The sequence below is a fragment of the Coturnix japonica genome, chromosome Z, assembly GCF_001577835.2.
Source record: "Coturnix japonica isolate 7356 chromosome Z, Coturnix japonica 2.1, whole genome shotgun sequence".
Taxonomy (NCBI): domain Eukaryota; kingdom Metazoa; phylum Chordata; class Aves; order Galliformes; family Phasianidae; genus Coturnix; species Coturnix japonica.
This window is the reverse complement of record NC_029547.1, coordinates 22,678,988-22,699,749: the sequence shown is the minus strand read 5'-3', so window position 1 is coordinate 22,699,749 and position 20,762 is coordinate 22,678,988.

The window sequence follows — 20,762 nt, the reverse complement described above, 5'->3', positions numbered from 1 at the left end:
TATACATTACAGCTCAAGAGTGTAATTTTAGTCAGTTGTTTTTGAAGCGCTCAACCCTTCCCATCTGATCCGCATTTGCCGGTTAAGCCTACACGAGACCCAGCGCCTGCAGACGGGAGCCCGCTACCCGGCGGCGTGGAGCCTGCGGCCGGAACGCCCCGCGCCTGCAGCCGGCCGGGCACCCACACGGCCCCCGGGGGGCCAGCGCCGGCGTACCGTAGGCGAGGGCCCCCTTTATGGGGCGGCCAGCCCTCCTCGGGGCTGTCTCATCGCCGGGCTACAACACGGAGCCGGGGTCACCCCGCACGCCCAGCCCGACGGAGCGATGCCCGCTGAGGAGTGCGGTGCGGTGCGGCCATCTCGGGGCGGTGCGGCCATTTCAGGGCGGTGCGGTGGCTCCGCCCGCGGAGGGGCGGTGTGAGGTGGCCCCGGTCGCCCGCCCCGCTGTGCCGTGCATGTCTGGGGACGTCTCACTTCATCTGTCACCAGTTCTGCTCGCCTGCCCAGCTGTCAAAACAGGGGGTGTCTTTTTCATTCCAGCTCACAAAGTACCAAAGGGGAAAGGGGCTTTAATGCCTGTGTTTGGACACAAGCAATTATTCCTAATTATTGTTTTTCTTTTGAGCCTGCCCGTCCCGCTGGAGAGCCAACAGATGAGCATGCCCTAATCCTCCCCAGTCGGTTGATCTCAGTGGGTTTTGCGGGACAAACCGGGCGAGAAGGCTCCGCGACTTTCATCTCGATGTGAGTTTTGAACTGATTGAAACTCGTTGCGATGGGAGAATTAACCTCGGAGCCCAGGCTTTCAATGGCCCCTGATAAGAGATTATACGTGTTGATGGCAAGCTTTTCTTGGCAAAACGTTTTCAAAGGGCTTGGAGCTGTTAAATCAAAGCACCATTGAATTGGTGGTAGGCCTCTTTACAGCGTTCTCTCCTTCTTCATTCCCTGGTACTATGCGTTGGTAATTACTGGCAGGGGTGGGAGAAGGAAAACAAAATCCTCTCGGAGAAGCACATGCATGTAGGCAGGGTGAGGAGCAATGCTGGACAGAGAGCTACGGGGAAACCAGGGGAAAATTTTCCTAATCCCACAGAGGATAACTACATAAATACTCAGGCCAGAGCAGGGTAAATCCCGTTCTGCTGCAGTCTCCTTTCACATGTGTCTGCTTCTTGTTTTCGCTGGGTTACTGTAGCAGCGCAAGGATCTATGCTTCAATGTTATTTACTCCATAATTCACTCTTATAAAAGGAAAAAAAGTGTAAAAGAAAGGAAATACACAGCAAAACTGGAGGCTACATGGGTCTTTCAGCCACAAATAACTGTATATACAAGAAAATCTAGGTAATGCTTCAGATTTGCAGAAGTCTTAATGAGATTGTTTTAACCAGGAGCCACTTGTTCTTCAAGCTTACTTCTTCACCATCACTCCACAGTTTGTGTCCTGGATTCTGGAATTACACATCTTGTTAAAGAGACTGATAATTTTCTCTCACACTGTCTGAGAGCGGAGAGTTTGGAATAGCCTGAAAGCCAAAGCTGTCTGCTTCTGACCAGGGAATCTTTTCTGCACTCATCCACCCTGTAGTTCATAAATGAAAGGCTGCTTGTTAAGTTTTGGGATAATGGATGTAGCCCTGATTTTCATTACAGAAGGCTAAGGCCAAACAGAAGAAAAAATTAGCAGTAATTGAGGAGGAGATAAGCATTTTCTGTTGGACAGATCATACACTTCAAGAGGAATGCCTACAAGAATGAAGCACACACTGCAGAAAGCCATTGAGCTGGAAAAAGAACATTCAGCTCTGTACTAGAATCTGTTGGCAGGCAAGGAGAGGTGTTTGGGCCAGACCTTTTTTCTTTTTTTTTTTTTTATGAGATTATTATAGAGGACTTAAGGACATTCTTATTAAAATAACCTTCTGGTTTGATGCTGGGAGAAATAACACATTGATATCAGTTTCCATAAGATGTGTATGCAAAAGGTCTGCTCGAGTTGCCAACAGTGAGACCTGCCTCTCCAGTACCATGGATGCAGTGGTAATGGAGGGGCAGTGGAAGCAGCAGCCCTATTGCAATAGGTAAACTGCAGCAAAGAAGGGTGGGGATGGAAAGCTGGCAGCAGGCAGTGGACAAACAAGAGGGCAATTGGGGTTTGAAGAAATCTATTTTTCAGGAAGTTCTTGCACTGAATCCATCAAGAATGGCACTGCAGAGCTGGAACCCCTGTGCAGCTCTCCCTGCACCTTGTATTCTTTATCTGCTTTATAGGGGGGAACCTGGAAACTGACTTGGAGAAAAGAGATGAGCCCAGCCAGGAGCTGGTTCGCCTAGACAAGGACCAATGACCTAGACAGGTAGCTGCCTCAGCAGATAGATGCTTCTTGCTGAAGGAGGAGGCCGGGCTCAGAACTCTTGGAAGCAGTCATGGAGGGCCGATAATCACATTGATTTGGGCTGCTAGTTTTCCAGATAGATATTTTGTTATGTTTGTCTTTTTTCTCCAGTGATGTTGTGCACATACCTGAAGTGAGGAAATACGGTTTATGAGGGCTATGCCACTGTGTCTTAGGTTTCCAGCTCCTGATCCAAGCTTGAGCCAATGCATTTTACAGACAGCCCCTATACCTTGCAATCAGCCTTTTCCACCATCTATAAATCTTTGCCTGAATAGAAACACTCGTTTGTTTGTTTGTTTGCTTGTTTGAAAGCTTGAACAGTAATTACTAGAATATTAAGATTAATGTGGAAGCAATTTCACAGGCACTATCTGTCTCAAAACAATAACCTTTAAGTGGCATTAAATTGAAAAAAAGAAAAGATAGAATCCAAGTTTTGGGGAGATCCTGTTCTTACAAAGCCATTCAGTTTGCACCATGCCATGAAAGTTTCCTGCTGCCAGACTGTTTAGTTGGAGGTTTGGTAGTAATTGGAAAATAAGTTTTGGGGATGAAAATTGGTAGGTTTTTCGCTTGTTTTTATTACATTATATCTTAACAACAACTGGAATGGCAAAGTGTATGCTTTGGCTTGTTGAGCTCTTAATGTTGATTGGGCCTGTGAGTATTACGGAAAAATTAGGAAGAATAATAATAGCCTTATTTGTTCTGGTTTGATCATTACAGTGTTCTGCAAGGGAGTTCAGGCAGTTCACAAGCTGTATATGAAGGGTTTCAGAAGAGTTTGTACATTGTACAGGACCTCTTCTTTTGTGAAGCACCCAGACCATCAGCAAACTGTTGCAAAGCTTGTAAGGAAGAGAGTACTTGCAGTTTATACTCTCCACAGAAGCAAACAGCTGCAATGTGGATTTTATAACTTGAGTGGGATGAAAGAAACCTACAAGAGTTAGAGTGTATAGAATAAAGTGGCTTTATATATATTTGGCAACCTTGAAAAGGCATCTGGGGCCAAGGCTGTTTCATTAGTCACTGCTACTTCAGAAATGCCTGTAAGTACTGTATTAGTTAGAAAGTTTGCCACATAAAACACCGTGTGTCCAATTTGTAAAATTAAAGAGGTGGTTTCAGCTCCAAAGACCTTAACATTTATATATTCAGTAAGAAGCAGCAGTTGGATCCAATAAACATATGGTGGAAATGTGGTGTAACAGCTACACCTTTATCAGACCCAGAAGCAGCTAGCTGCAGCATGCAAGCTCTCAGCCATGGTTGCAGACGGACATCATCTCCATCACCAGAAGAGAAAGACTGCCAATGTTTAACACACAGATCAAGCTTAATACACAGATGGAGCTCCTGAAATTTTGGGAATTGGAAAGACACTTCACTTCAGTAGCAGCTGCTGGGGTCTTGGTGTGTGGAAGGGTTAAATCTTTTTTAGCAATAAGTCAATTCTGCTTTTCACCTCACATTTATTTTTTTTAGCAACAAGATTATTTTTTGAGTAAGAGGTAAATGTTTGTAGTGTTATTACTTGTTCAAGGAAAATCGTACCAGGCAAGATAGTTGTGTTTTTGTATAGCTTGATATGCTGTAATTGAATTTTTTGGGGAAAAAGCTAAAAATGATCAATCCAATGAAATCTGGAAATGTTTATGAGGGCTCCTGTGGCAGGTCATTTGTTCTTTTTTATCTATCTTATGAGGACCAAAAGCAAAAATACTCCAACCTGTAGTTGGTACCACAAGACACAGAGAAAAAAATTACAGTCAGACCTTGCAGGCAAGTACTGCAAAGAAAAGGTAATTTGAAAGTCACTGCTGTTGTTACTGGGCTCAGACATCACTCAGTGGTTGAAAAACCTTTTGCTGAGTTTATGTTGGGTACTTAGTTAATTCCGGCACACTGTCCATGGGTTGTCTTGACTACGTACAGAATAACGTGTACAGAATCAGGTATACTTTGCAGAAGCAGAAACTTAGATTGACTTACTATTCTGCTTCCTACATCCATTTGGGAATGGAATCTTTCTACACAATCTCCTGTTTAATGCCTGTAAAAGACTGTATGAGACATTCCTTTCTATTTTCCTTTATTATTATTATTTTAATTATTATTTTTATTGGTATTATATTTACTGATCTGGCTTCCTTAATTCTGACATATAATCTCCATGCCTACTTTCTGCTTCTGTTTTGATATTAGTCCTTGGTGTCCCTCTGCTCTACTTCTCTGTAATGCACTCTACAAATTTCCATGGGCACATGACTGACACAGCCAAGCAGGATGCTTTGCTTTAGGACACAGCCACAGCAAGTGCTGAGTGAGGCTTGAGTCTAGCCTCCAGCTGCGACCACTGTCTGAGATAAGGGGAAGTGTCACCCTTCCCAAATAGAATATAGTAGCTGTAGAATGCCCCAGAGGAAAAAAATACCTTTTTTTTTTTCTCATTGCTGAAGCCACGGCATGTGACATATTTGTCTCTAGTTGAGTTTAGGCACATCCTTTCAGTGGATTTTGTATTTCAGATAATTTCATTTGAAACAACAGTGAGTGATATAACTTGAGAAAAAGCTCGTAGTTACTAAGAAAAGTTCATACCTCTATGGTAAAATGTTAACTAAGATATGTATATAGTTTGTGTAAGTCATGTTTTCTTTACCTCAAGATAACAAAGTACTTTAATAGCCAATGATCCAGAAACAAATGCCCAAGTGCACTGGCAACAATTGTTTTCAGACTGCAAAACCAGTGTCCTTTGATCTATAGGACTAGCAAAGCAAAACTTTTCCTTTTAGATGATAGTAAGATTTAGATTCACTCAATTGCATTTTTTTCAATTTAAATATTTAGTCTTTCACATCACTGTCCAATAAGTGTTTCTGCATGCAAAGGAGCTCTAAGATGCACCATAGTTAACTGCATGAATAATAACAAAAAATAATTAATGTGATGAATGTTGCCCTTTTATCTCAATTCCACTGGAACTATTTTAGCAGATGCTGGCATTTTAGAAACAGTTTTTATTAGAAGTGGCTGAGCATATCATATCTTGTGAAATAATCGTTGAACTTTGAGCTATTATGATCAGCTGCTGTGATCATGTGCTGTAGATAGCAGGTTGCTTTAGATATTCTTAGCTTATGGATGTAGCTCTGTTAGTTTTTGGTGCTACTTATCCTGTTAGTGCACTGGATGCTTATATCTTCTTGCTCTATATGCCAAAACGTAGTCAAAATTTGCTATAACTGCATGAGCTGGAGACCCTTTGATCTAAGGATAAGATGGTTGAATCTTTTTTAAGTAGCAGATGCTCTTAGTATATACTTAAGAATTCAAGAAAGCAGAGTATTCTGGTTATTACACAGTAAACATGACAAGCATGAAATAAAGCAAAAGTCCAAAAATTTTTATCTTGAAATACCAAACATCCTTTAGAAATGATCTTTATTTAAATATTTTTACTTTTCCGAGTCTCTAGGAATTTAAAAATATATTTTTTCTCATTCTTTGGAAAAAAGATTCAAAGTCTCACTACAACCTGTAATCTGAAAATTCTGAGTGCCCTCTTGCTTTGACCATACAAAGTATTTGATACAATTACCAAAGAGATGCAAGATACAGGAAATATAGGGAATTTTTGGAACACATATCTGAAAAAGACAAGAAATACTCTAAAAGTGAGCGTAATTGGAGCTAGAAAAAGCATGGAAAAACAGAGAGGAGGAAGGCAACAGCTAAGTTTATATACACAGCAGGTGTTATAGATCAGGTGGGAATTAAGCAAATATTTTATACACCTTCACGTTTCTGGCAGAACTGAGAAGTGGCTCACAACAATTAGAGATCTTTGAGATTTTGGGTTTTTTTTTTATTTTTTCACTTTTTCCTGGGAATATCCACAAAAGCGCTGTTCGCAAATGCACTTGTTTGACAAATTGCATGAACCCATTTGTCACAGACTGAACACCCAGCTGCTCTCAACACTGTGTCCAGCCAGCAAAAGTGATTGCCAACCTCCCCTGGGTCAAAAAGGCCCCATTAGAAGCACTGCTCTTCTACCCATCTGCTGAAACTGTTATTGGTGCAGCTAATTACACGTTTCATTCTTTCACTTCCAGAATCAAATACATTTCTCATCCTCTATATCATTGATTACATTAACTGGAAATTCTTTCTGTAATCACAGACAGTGAACTTTATTTCACCCTTGAAAATAGGAGGCAGTAGACTTTCCACTTCTTACTTTTTTTACTTTCTAAAATTGTTTGGAACACATAATAAAAGCAGGAACAGTAAACACACGGTAGATAAATAAATAAATAATAAATAAATAAATCTGAGTGTTACTAATAATGAGTTTTACCTTCTGTATAAAATCTCACTTATCCTTCATTTTCATGCTTTACCATCTGCGCAGTGGTAGCAGTTTTTGATCTTGAAATGGCTTTATGCTGCTGAGAGATGCTATCTTTGGTTAGAATAAGGCTGTGATCATTCGTGCTAATTGAAGCTGGGCTTATAATTTTTAAAGGATGGAAAGAGTTCTCCAGATGGTCCGGATAGAGTTGGATTGAATTCCTGTCTGCTGTTCTGCCTCTCTGGTGTCCCACTCCTGTTTTGGCTTGTCTTACCACACATACCTTTCTGACCCAAACTCTTCTAAACAGATGTGACTGACTTTGTTTTGCTCAATAACATAGAGAGCGTTGATCAAAGACATTTCATATAGTCAGTGTCCTACTACTTGTTCAGGAAAAATGTTTCCAAAAAGGCAAGCTATTTTGTCTACAAATTATAGAGCTGTCCCAATTCCTTGCACATGCCACTTAATGAAAAGGTCAATTTCCTGTTATCTCTAATATACTTCTTGTCTGACTGACAGTTCTCAGTATTGCTTGTGATCTGATAACGTGAAACATGTTCTATCAGATCATTTATATAGGGCTATTTCTTTGTTTTCCCTTTCCTTGTTCAGCACTGTGTTTCTGTGGTGCATGGCAGCAGTAGGGAACTCACTGCTATGTGTGTGGCAAATGTTCCCAAAATGCAGTTATTTCCACAGAGTGGGCCACAAGTATTAATTTGGGGATATGAAAATCATCCTGGGGAATCTTTGTTAGAGAATTTTACTGGTCACAGATGAGCAAACAGGACTAGTGGTAAAGCTAAATCCCTGACAGTGAGCTGTTACATACAGCTTAAACTGCTATCAGGCTCTTTCACAGTCATTATACACTTTAACCTTCCTGACCAGAGCAGCATTATCAGCCACAAGGTAGTTGGCTGGCACAGCTGACTGAACATTAGAAATAATTAGCTAATAATAAGACATCAGGGCATTGCTTGCACAGTTTCCAAGATGCAGGCTTAAAAGAAGACCGTTGCTTAAACCAACAGAAATTAGTACAAATATGGTATGCTTTCCTCTGTGGAGAGCTGGCCATTTGATTCCTGTTAGAGAATGGCAGTATTTGCAAGCTCCCTTAATATCATTTACCACTCTTATTGGACAAAGAAATATAAGAGGTGGGAAGTAGCATATGTTTTACGATCTTTTTTTTTATTAGGCTATTTTTTCTATGGGAGTTTCATGGAAAATGCCCAAGTGGAGATGACATGAAACCAAGGATTTCTGAAGTCATTGTCTTAAACTAGATTAAACATGCAGATAAATCTCCTCCCTTTCTCTGTCAGGTCTTCTTAGATTGGATTCATAAAGCTATTTACGTTCTCTTATTTTCACTCCTAGTGTACAATGTGATTTTGTTGATATTTTGCTTTTGCATGATCTGATGGAGTCTTACTCAAACTAACAGAACAGGGCAAGATACTGAACACATTTTTTTTTCTAGGAAGAAAATTTTATGCATCTTTACATTAAACTTAAACATGTCATTTTCTTGAAATTCCTCAAAAGAAAGCTATAGAAGATACAGGGGAATGCTCATAAATGCTACTTCTACATTATATCAGAAGTGACTGAAAGAACTTATTACCAGAATGGAGTTGGAAACTTTCTTTTTTGTGAGCCAGGGAGCTGAAACTGTGTTAAAGTTGGCCCCACTTAAGGATGACTAGATTAGGATCACAGGAGAACTATAATTTGTTTTAAATGCTTGCACAGTATTCTGTTGAATCTTCAGACATCACCTCTGAAATCCTGTGATATGAAAGGCATAATTACAGACAAAAGCTGCTCACAACTCATGAAAAACTTTTAAAATCCAGTGGGAGGAGGATAGCTGAGCAACTCTAAAGAGAAGGGAAACATGCAACTTCTTCACTATGCAGTAGGTCAGAATTTAGTTAATCACACCAGCGTATTTTGCTTATCTGCTGGTAGATGTGTGTGTTATCAGCCGTGAAACTGGTTACAGCACTGGAAACAACTTCTTTCAGAACAGACTTTGTATACATGTTCTCTCCACTGGAATTTTGGAAATACTCCTTACCTGTCTGCTGGCAAATATCTGTAATACTTTGCTGACACATCAGTAAAAATACATGTGAAATCAGTTTCAAGATTTTACACCAGATTTTACCCTTTGCTATACTAATATGAGAAGAATACAGAAAAGACCTACTGCTTTCTACTTGTTTAACCAAAAGCAGAGTTTTGCCGTAAGCAACATGTGTGCAAATGGCAAGGTATTAAAAACACAGATGTATAAAGAGAGGTCCATGTGTGGAAATACTTTATATTAAGAGGCAGTTGCTGAAGCATATGAATGTTAGCCAAGCAAGGCCCATTTGGTCCAATATTTGTCTTTGTGAGTAGTAGTTTTATAGAGGTCTGCCACAGAGTAAATTTGTTCTTCCTACCTGTTAGTGCTTCAGATCACTGCCCGTCTCCTTGCACCATTTTATATTTTTCCAAACTGATGCTGGACCAGACCTGAAATCATAGAATCATAGAAAGGCCTGGGTTGAAAAGGACCACAATGGTCATCTAGTTTCAAGCCCCTGCTATGCGCAGGGTAGCCAGCCACCAGACCAGGCTGCCCAGAGCTACATCCAGCCTGGCCTTGAATGTCTCCAGGGATGGGGCATCCACAGCCTCCTTGGGCAACCTGTCCCAGTGCATCACCACCCTCTGTGTGAAAAACTTCCTCCTTATATCTAACAGAAACCTCCATTGTCTCAGTTTAAAACCATTCCCTCTTGTCCTATCACCATCCACCCTCATAAACAGTCTTTCCACTTCCTGTTCAAACTCTCCCTTCAAGTACTGGAAGGACAAAATGAGGTCATAGTAGTCCAGTAAACACAGTTAACATTAAAACAATATAACTCTTACTTTTTCACACCATCATCTCCAATGAGTCAGAAATATTGTCTGTTGTGACAAATGTCTGTGGAGAATCCACGAACCCTTTATTTTCCATGTGTGTTAAAGGCCTGTTGAGTTATCTGCACAAAATGTCAGTGTTTGTTTAATTTTCAAAACTGAAGAAATTTCTGAGAAGAAAGTTTCAGTGTGAAATGAATTCAGATCCCTTCATATTGAATGAAGGTGATATAAAATATTAAGCAGACTGATTTCCATTTTTAATCACTTGCAGGCAACTTTGTCATCTCACTTCAGCATTCCTAATGACAAGTTGACAACAGGCGAGTAATAGTCCAATAGCAGAGTAGTACTCTAAAAGTGAATGAATAATATCTTCTTTTTTAGTTTCCTTTCTGAGATGTATGTTTTGGTCACTGTGATCAAAGCTTCCTTCATTAAGTATTTCTCAGGATCATAGTTGACTGTGTAAAAGAAAGTGTCAACCATGGAGTCAATGACTGGATCATAAGCAATTGTTATAATTCTAAATTTTGCATGAGGGGCACAAGAAACCTGTAGCTGTGGTAGTTAGAGACATGACTCAAGAGAGCATGGTGTTGGACTAAATGATTGTAGAGGTCTTTTCAATCTTTAATACTTCCATAACTCTTTAAAGTTACAGAATCACAGAATTGTAGGGGTTGGAAGGGTCCTCTAGAGATCATCGAGTCCAACCCCCCTGCCAAAGCAGGCTCCCTACACCACGTCACACAGGTAGGCGTCCAGGCGGGTCTTGAATATCTCCAGAGAAGGAGACTCCACCACCTCCCTGGGCAGCCTGTTCCAGTGCTCCGTCATCCTCACCATAAAGAAGTTCTTGCGCACATTCGTGTGGAACTTCCTATGCTGTACTTTCATCCCATTACCCCTAGTCCTATCCCCACGCACTACTGAAAAGAGACCAGCCTCACCACTATGGCTCCCACACCTCAGGTATTTATAAACCTGGATCAAGTCCCCTCTCAGCCTTCTTTTCTCAAGGCTAAACAGACCCAGTTCCCTAAGTCTCTCCTCATAGGGGAGATGCTCCAGGCCCTTCACCATCTTAGTGGCCCTCCACTGGACTCTTTCCAAGAGATCCCTGTCTTTTTTGTACTGGGGAGCCCAGAACTGAACGCAGTATTCCAGATGAGGCCTCACCAGGGCAGAGTAGAGGGGGAGGATCAAGCTATTGAGCTTTTTGATTCTTTTAGCCTGATGTTCTTTTCACACAATTCCAATATTAGGAAAATAGCATGATTACTTCTAAGGTGTTTTGTGCTGCATGCTCAGTCACAGTGTTCTGTGCTGTGTTCATTGATTCAGCTATACTTGAATCTCCACATAGGTAGAAGTCACAACATGGTCTCTGTGTCTAGGGATTGAGTCACTGCTAATGTGTTATGCACTGAAAGATACCATCATGCCTGTGGTGTGGGTGTATCTCTTGTTTTCATCTACTGCCAGACTGAGTTTGAGTGTTCTCTGAGGTGTGTGTACATATGAGTGGACAAGGAAAATGAGCAGAGCTCTAGGCACATACCAGATATCTTCAACTTGGCTTCTGCTAGTACTCTCTACTGTAGTAAAACAATAATATATTTGCCTAAAAACTGTGCACACAGTAGAGAATAATATTTTATTCATAGTAACTCAAATCTGTAGGTTCCAGTGATGAAGGGAAGGAAGTTATGAAAAGTAGAAGTCATGTCTCTCTTCTTGTTTAGCTTCAAATCTTGTTGGTTTTGCCTTATTTTATCTGAACTGAACAGCCTAGAAAATTCAGGAAGCATTCCCAACTCACTGTCTGTGTCCTCACCAAGTGAGTTCCCTGCCAAATACTGTGACCCTTGTGGCAAGCAGCTTTCTGCTTCTCCTATCACGGCAGCATCACACAGACATACAGAGGTGGCTAGTCAGACAGACATTGCTAGAGCTTACCCACAGAGCGGGACAGCATGCTCCTGAGTATGTTTTAGTGCACACATGAGATTTTCCCTGAGCCATTGTGAAAGGCACAAAACTGGACCAAAACAGATATGATTTTGGGGGCTGTTTGACCTCTATCCTTTACCAATAATCTGAGCAAGTAGCCAGAAACCTCTCATTTCTAATCAAGGAAGAAGCAGTAACCGGTGAGTTTGAGATATCTGCACTAGTATAGACTCTGTATATACTTAATTATTATCATAAATGGCACCATCTACAAGCATATGCAGAATTGCTCATTACATGGGAGATTCAATAAAGCTGCTATTATTTCTTGCAAATATCTTTCTGAGTGTGTCTCATAGTGTGGCGCCAGAAGTGAAATTAATTTCACTGCTTAGCTTCTTTGCTGTGGCTGTCTGAATGACTTCAGGCATGGCTGTGAGCAATACTTCATCCCCAGATGAAATGTGTATACATGGGTTATTTGTGAAAAATTGAGGTTTTCCAGAGATGCATGGAAAACTGTATGAAAGAGATAAAGGAGGGAAAGTAATCAGGGTGCCACACTGAATCTATAACATATGGCAAAGGATGTTTTTTGACTGTAAAGTCTTAAACACTTTTGAAAAGTAATAGGTACCTCAGAGATATGTAATGTTTCTTATTACATCAACTGGCAATAAAACTGAAATCAGAATGAAGAACATTTATGTGAAAGTTTGGCGTATGTACAGATGAACTTCTCAAATACTGAGAAATGACAAGTTAGTAATGATGAAGCTTCCAAGCTTACATTGTCATATAACTGGACTGTATTACTGATCAGCTTACGTGCAGAGAAAGCCTAGGACAGAAAACAGCTGAAATAACAGACTATTCACACACAAGGTCAAGCACAGACATAAACATAAAATGAAACAAACCAAAGAAGGTTTTGTGCATAGAAGAATAAGTAATATAGATGTTACAAGAAAGCATTTAACAGTCACTTTTCTCATGATCTTGCTTCCAGAAAAGAAAACACTAAACAAAAAGGTATATGTAATGTTATAACCATTCCCTTCTACAGCAAGTGGATGGCAAGGGCAACATCTTTTTCGGTGGGTTTCCCTTCCCTAAAATCTGCAAATGTTAAGCAATGTGTACAATCACTGTTTCAGCCCTGTGGCTTAGCCTATAGCATGGTGAGCTTTAAGAGTAACAGAAGGATGAATTTACAAGGGAAATATTCCTGGCCAACTGGCACAGCAGTATTTATGGGCAGGTGTTTTGGAGTGACATGCTAACAGGTCCGATCAAATACAGGTCCCACAGACAGCACCTCCAGACCACAGCTGGGAACCACACAGAGCCCCTTCCCTTCATTTTAGAGGCAGGAAATGGAATGAAGAGCTTCAAACAATGAAGTGAAACAGTAATGCCATGCCGCGTATGAATCCAACTTCATTGGAGAAAAAAAGGTATATTGTCAGCCATGTGGAGATGCATGATCTTAAATGAAGGCATACAACTAATAAAAGGGATGAGCAAAATGGTAGCTATTAAAAAATAGAGAAACCGTGCATGTATGCTGGTTCAAATGTACAATAAAATCACATGATGTGGAAGAGTAAGGTGTCTCAGGAAGCTGAGCCATGGTGACACATGGACAAGAGGTCCTCACAAGATGGTTGCCAAAACCAAGTGTGGAACATTGCTGCATGTATGCTTCTGCTCCGTTCTGGAGTGTGGCACTTGCATTACTTGGGATTCAAACTCCTTGACCACCCAACTAAGTCAGCTGCCTTGTCTTTAAAGCACAGATTCCAAAGCAACTGGCTGCCAGCCCTTGGTAGCCAATGAGTTTGATCAGATGCTCGTGTGCCACCTGTGAAGAGAGGGGCCCATCTCTTACATTCCGGTGCAGAGGAAACGTCAGAAATCAACTTTAACCTCCACTGTAGAAATATACAGCTTGTGTGGCTGCTGCATTGCCAGAACCATGAGATCCAGTGTACACTGGCAACTAAAGCACAGGCATTTGGAGATAAGAAAGTGGGTACACAATTACTCAAAGCCCATTGCAGCAATTACAGTGTGGAGTTTCTGGATTATATTCTTGATATAGTACTCATATAATTTTGGATGCCTCTCTGCTCATTGACCACTTCCCTTTAACTGCCCCAGCTACATCTGCAAACTCTCTCAGAGGCTGGGCAAGGGGATCACCCAAAGCCTTGTGTGGTTTCTGACCTAGGCCCTATACCCATATGAAGCTGGTGAGACTTGAGCATTTCCAGCAGTTTTCATCCTGCAGTACCTCCACATTTGGATGACATTACCACACAGGAGCCTTCCTGCCAAAATATTCTCCCTAGCGTGCTTCCCTAGGAAACTTTACTGTGAGGAGAAACCCCTGCCCCATCTGCTGTGAGATGACATTGACATTTTAATACCGCATTTTAAAATACGATGCAGGCTGCAGAGCCAGGCTACGGACTCATGCAACTTTATTACTTGTTTAATTTGAAAACAACCTAGAAAAAAAATCAGTTCTACTCACTTGTGGCTTCCGCATCTGGAGGGCATTGAGCTCATCTCACTGAGAGAGCTGTCACAAGCATATTGGGTGGATCAGATCCCTGTTAATGTCAGTGGGACGTGCACACTATCACTCATTGATTCTATGGGAGTTTTTAGTACAAGCATAGAGGAGGGACTATGCTCTTCCACTAACTGACATCGCCATATAAATTAGGATCTCCCAGTGTTTTGAATTTATAAGCTAATTAAAAACAAAACCTACATGCACTCCTCAGTTATACAACTTATTGGCAGTCTCACAATCTTTTCTAGTTCTAGATACAGATATTGCAACATGCATTTCCAGCACAGTTAGAAAACCAAACAACTGTGTTGGAAGTGAGAAAACTGCAAGACATAATTCCACATGGCTAATGGAGAGAGCCCTGCACAGAGAGCTTGTGCCACTTAGCAGTGCCAGGGCCCTCGTGGACCCAGAGAAGCTCTGCTGCAGCTCAGTGCTGTGCACCAGGGCATTCAGTTCTGTGCACCAGGGCACTCAGTGCTTCATGACTGCTGCTAGGTGCTTCACGGAAACTCAGATGGGCTTCCTTTCAGCTGACCTTGGGTACCTCCCAAACACAGATCTGTGTCACAGCTGGAGATGATCGTTAGTGCTGGCCTGCAAAGTAACAGATCATTCTCAGAACTTCCCTCACCCCTCAAGAGAGCAGACCGACTACCAGTCTCTCTTGCAGAAGCTGTTCTGTTTCGTATGAATAATTAACTAGTTATTGCAGAAGAGGTTTGGACCTGACTTGCTAACATCCCAGATGAGCAAGCTAACCAGAAGGCTGGAGAATCACTGGTTTGCACTTCCCATTCCTTTTCTTGGACCAGTGAATGCTTAATTATTTATACAAAGGGATTTATGTAGTTTAAGGAGAAGAAAGGCTAATTTTGGGATGGGAGACACTAATCTATGTCTTTATTCTAAATCAAGTCAAAAGAGGATTTGTTAGCTGGTCTCACTTGTCAGATAAGCTCTTGACTGGGAACCACTGACTGCCTGTGCATGCAAGAGAGCACACATAAAGGCCTTTTCCCTTTAATTATGGTAGCAAGAAGTCTCACTACTTGCTTGCGAAAGAGCTGACAGCCTTCCTCAAGGACAAACCCATTCCAAAGTGCATGGAGGAAGTGAGAGTTCTGTCTTTGAGAGAGGGAATCCAGAGTTCTAAATCTCTGTTGGCTGTCTCTCTCCTTGTTCCTATGACTCCATAGATTGATTACAGGGGCCCAGAAAATTATATCTGAGCCTCTAGATGCTACTATCATGTTTATTACCTGATATGGACTTAAAGTCTTATCTGAATGGATGCTCTTTGGCTACATCCATACCATCCAGACTCAGGTTTCTTCTATTTGACATATAAGGTTGTGCTGCATGCAGCAGTGGTATGCCAGTGCACACCATGTGTTTCTATTGCTTTTTCCAAGGAAGTCAGGAAAATCTTGTGCCTCTCTCCATGCTTTTGTATGGACACATGAGGAGCTGGGCTCTCACATAAAAATGAGGTTAACCTGGACCACACAGCAGTAAGAAAAAGCAGTCTGATGTGTGGTCATGCTGTGCACAAATACTTTGGTGTGATGTTTTAACAAAGAACTGTCCTCCTTCACCATGCTTTGTGGGAAGACCAGAAGAAAAAAATATTTCTGATAATATTCTGATGTGTTCTACAGCAAGTTTGCCGGTGACACCAAGCTGAGTGGTGCAGTTAACACAATGGAAGGGATGCCACTCAGAGGGACCTCAACAGACTCAAAAGGTGGGCCCAGTTGAATCTAATGAGGTCCAATACAGCAAAGGGCAAGGTTTTACACTTGGGCTGGAGGAATCCCAGGAATATATACAGAATGGAAGGAGTGGTCCTCGAGAGCAACCCTGCAGAGAAGGACCTGGGGATCCTGGTGGATGAAAAACTGAACATGAGCCAGCAGTGTGCTCTTACAGCTTGGAAAGCAAATGGTATCCTGGCCTCCATCAGAAGAGGGGTCACCGGAAGGGACAGGGAGGTGATTGTCCTTCTCTACTATGCCCTTGTGAGGCCCCATCTGGAGTACTGTGTTGAGGTCTGGGGCCCCCAACACATGAAAGACAGGGAGCTGCCTGAGAGGGTCCAGAGGAGGGCCACAAAGATGATCAGAGGGCTGGAGCATCTCCCTTGTTCAGCCTGGAGAAGAGAAGGCTGTGGGATGACCTAAATGCAGCTTCCAGTACCAAAAGGGGCCTATAAACAGTAGGGAAGTCAACTCTTTACAGGGGTAGATAATGGCAGGACAAGGGGAAATGGTTCTAAGTTGAAGGAGGGAAGATTTAGATTGGATGTCAGAGGGAAGTTCTTTACTATGAGAGTGGCGAGGTGCTGGAACAGGCTGCCCAGAGAGGCTGTGGATGCCCTGTCCCTACAGGTGTTCATAGCCAGGCTGGATGGGGCCCTGGGCAGCCTGTTCTAGTATTAGATATGGAGGTTGGTGACCCTGCATGCAGCAGAGGGGCTAGAGCTTCATGATCCTTGAGGATCCATGAGGATCAAGCAGAGCTTCATGATCCTTGAGGTCCCTTCCAGCCCAAGCCACTCTATGATTCTATGATACTGTGATGAGGAAATCTGTGCTTTGTAGTCCAGAAAGAGTGGAAACTCCCACTGAAACCACATTGTTAACTGAAAAAGGCCTAAGCAGTCATATATATATATATATATATATATAAAATTGTCAAAAGCATCAACTTGCAGCAATTTGCTTAGGGGAACAGAATACTTCAGCAATGTCAGTAAGAGCCAGGGAGGGGCTGTATTTGTTTGTTAAAAAAAAAAAAAGAAAAAAAGAAAAGAAAAAAAAAAAAGAAAAGGAAGTAATACCTCCCTGCAAGTGTGGAAGTGCTGAAATATTTCAGGTGGCTTGGAAACGTTGCACTGATTTAATGTGATCTCTGAAGTTTTATTTTTTTCAGAGGAGTGACCCCATTCTGAATTGCCTAAAGGCAGTGAGGCTGTAACTACTGTCCTCCGCTAGGAGAACATGTTAAGGTGAACCCTGGAATACCTTTGGAAGTGAGCACAGGGATATCTGTTTAATCAGCTCAGTTGTGAAGAACAACTTCCCTTCAGCACAAGGGCTGAACGCACAGATAACACTCCATAAAATCTGAACACCCAACTGGCTAGGAAAATGCCACACCATCTGCATTCTTTTGAGACCGAAGATCTCCTGCATGGTGTTTTGTTGTTGATTTTAGTTGTTAACTGGAGGTTTTTTCTCATCTCTCATTGTCTGCACCTCTGAAAGCTGCTCCCTCTTGTGGCCCAGTGAGATTTATTGCACAGGTTATGAATTATGCTGTGCTTGACCCTTAATGTAGTAGGGGGAGCAAGAGAAGGGTTTCGGAACTGGAAAAGGGACCAGTTCATAAACTTGATTTGTTTCTGATTATTTTCAACATTGCAAGGTACCCACACACACCTTCCTTTGGGACAGGAGATAAATTAAAGTTACAAAATAAACATCTGCAAATCCTTCTGAGGGAAAATAAAAGATCATCCTCTTGAGTCATGATTCTCCTCTCTAGGAAACAAAAGGCAGTACTCCATTTCTCATCAGTATAATAATAATACATGGCACTTACATGTATTGCTTTTCTCTGTAGGAAATAACCCTATGATTGTTTACAAAGGAAGTCAATATCATAATGCCTCAGGCATGCAGGAGTGAAGGGGCTGCTCAACATCATAGTGGTTTCTTTTGATTGCTAATTTTGCATGCTGTCGCGGTGTGTATATCCAAAGCACTTGGAAATTCTATTTTCCAAATGACCTGATGTCAAAAAATTGAGGGTGAATTTTTATTCTAGCTATCATTATCATTGATGTCATCAGGTGCTGCTGCTGCGGTATGTTAGAAAGTCTTTCTGAACTTGTACTTTTTTCCACACACCTCTGTCCCATAGCAGGTAACACAATGACAAGTCCTTGCGTGCAATTATAAATACTTGCAGGAGTATTCTTTCAGGATGTCTGTGTTAAAACAATTCTGCCTTTGCCCATAGTTACATGTTTTGTCTCTGCTACTATCAGCACACTTGAAACAGCAATAGAGGAAATAATGTGGGATTCCTTCTCTGCTCTTCTTGTTCTTATGCAGGCTCTGTGCCTTGTTTCAGGAAGCAAGTAGTCCCTTGCCCCACTGGCTGTGAACCTAATTCTCCATCATGTTGACATGAGGTGGGGGGTCTACACCAGTCTTTTAAGTTCTTCTCTGTCATACTCAGTGCCCTGGCCCTGGCCTTGCTCCCTCTTTGTTCTTGATTATCTGGGCCAACGTAGTGACGTCAGCAGGAGAGTTGGGCACATGAGACGTCAGCCCACTACATTCCCACATGTTTACAAGCACTTGCACTGGCCTGTGTTGCCCTCCATTTCTGCATGCTCTCTGGGACCTTCCGATCCCTTTCCACACTCATTATTATTTTTTTCTCTCAAGCCCAAAGCCTTATTGCTTCATTCCTTCACTCTGACAGCCTACAGTTGCCAGGCCTCTCACTTTATCACCCTCCAGACTTCCCATCTGAATCACTCAGAGCCACATGCTCTGCCTTTGGCCAGGCCCTTTTCATGTCCTGTCAGTACCCTGCTTTACTTTTTCTCATCAAATTCTAGTCTCGTGTCTCATTCAAGTCTTATGCTGTTCAGCTTCTGTCTGCATTTCTTCTCGTTGCTTTTCATCTCTCCATGCCCGTCAGCCTACCCACCTTGTGCACCTTACCAGCCTTCCCACATCAGGTTCTCATTCACAGCTTCCATTTGCTCTTTCCCTCCAGAGCTTTTTCCAAGCCTATTCACATGCAACTCATCAGCCAAACCAATGAACAGTACTCTGCTCTCACTCTGCTCTCCTCTGCAGCCCCAGCAACACACACACACATAAATATATATTAACAAAAAAAGAGAATCTAAAAGCTTCTGAAAGTCTAACAAGACAAGCTCCTTAATTTTTTAAGCTTCGTTATCATTTCACAACCATGTGTCTTCCAAGGTTTACATAGTCTGCCTGATACTTAACTCTGTAGGCACGTCCTCTGGAAATAATTGTTTGCAGGACCTTCCCCACTCTCCCCAGGATTGTGAGCTCTGCAGGATAGGGACAGTATCTGCCTGCACACAGTTGGGATGCAGAGTAAATGTGATGTATCATAATACCTTAGCAATAGTGATGTCAGTTGATTATGATTAATTTTAACATAATGAATGATAATAAGTAATAAACCAACATAATAATAATAATAATAAATCTGTTCTAATAAAGGGCTATCTTCCTGCCACTTGAGATTGACAGCCCATATTTTGCCCACTGTTTTTTAAACATTTTAAACTCAAACTGTGAAAATTAATTCTAATTGTACCTGTACTACATATTTACACTTCCTAAAACAGTCTACCTGTTTCTGTTCACCATGTTAAAAAAAGTTATGTACTGGTGGGTAAGGAAGAGGGAAGGAAGGGTTCATACAGGGTTATGAGTTATTCTGAGTCATCTATAGAACCCATCATTTTTCCACTCACTTAAAAAGCAAACAACAAAAAACTGAGTTCTTTCTGCTTTCTGTGCAGTGTGATGAGGGCTTCTCTTGCCGTTCCGTGTAGTGTCACATGCTGAGATATTTGCTGTCCTTGGATAACCTGAAGCAACACAATACTCTTAAATGTGGAATTGTAGATGGCCTTTCATATCTTCTGCGGTAGGAATCCTGTAATGGCCACAGAAAGGTCTGAAGCATTTTTCTTCTGGGTACTTGACTAGATTTAAAATGAATGAATGTGGCAGATATCTGATGTGTGCTTTTAAAATGCCTTTTGCTAATTCTTTGTGTCCCCCTTGACTCTGCCATAGCAACTGACATCTTTAGGAGCCTGTTGCACTTGCACATTGACAACCTGAAATGCAGAATATGCATATAAAGTTATTTTGGAGATATTCATTTTCACAGTAACATGCATACAAGCCACTTAGCCTTCACCACCACCACCCCGTGCACTCCTGCCTGCTTTCCTGCTGCTGTAGTGACACGTCTCATATACCTGTACTGTCACAGCAATTCTGATGATAGGACTGCGTTGCTCACTGCCATGAGTCTATCATGGAGCCTGCTGGATGGCCTCTGATATTGCTCTAGATTAGGTATACTAATTCCTCCAGCCCATAGTTTTCTAAACGAATCAATCTCCCATATGAGGAAGAGATGAATAATCTGGGTCTGCTCAGCCTGGGGAAAAGAAGAAAGAGAGGGGATCTGGTTGATGCTTATAAATATCTAAAGGTGGGAGGCAAAAAGATGAGGCCAGGCTCTACTCAGTGGTGCAAAGTGATAGGACAAGGAGGAACGGCCTAAAATATGAACATAGGTAGTTCTGAACTACTTCAACGTAAGGGTGATGGAGCACTGGTATAAGTTGCCCAGAGAGATTGTGAAGTCTCCTTCTTTGGAGATATTCAGAAGATACAAAGCGAACAAATTAAAACAAAAGGTGAGCAAGGCTTTAGGTTACTTT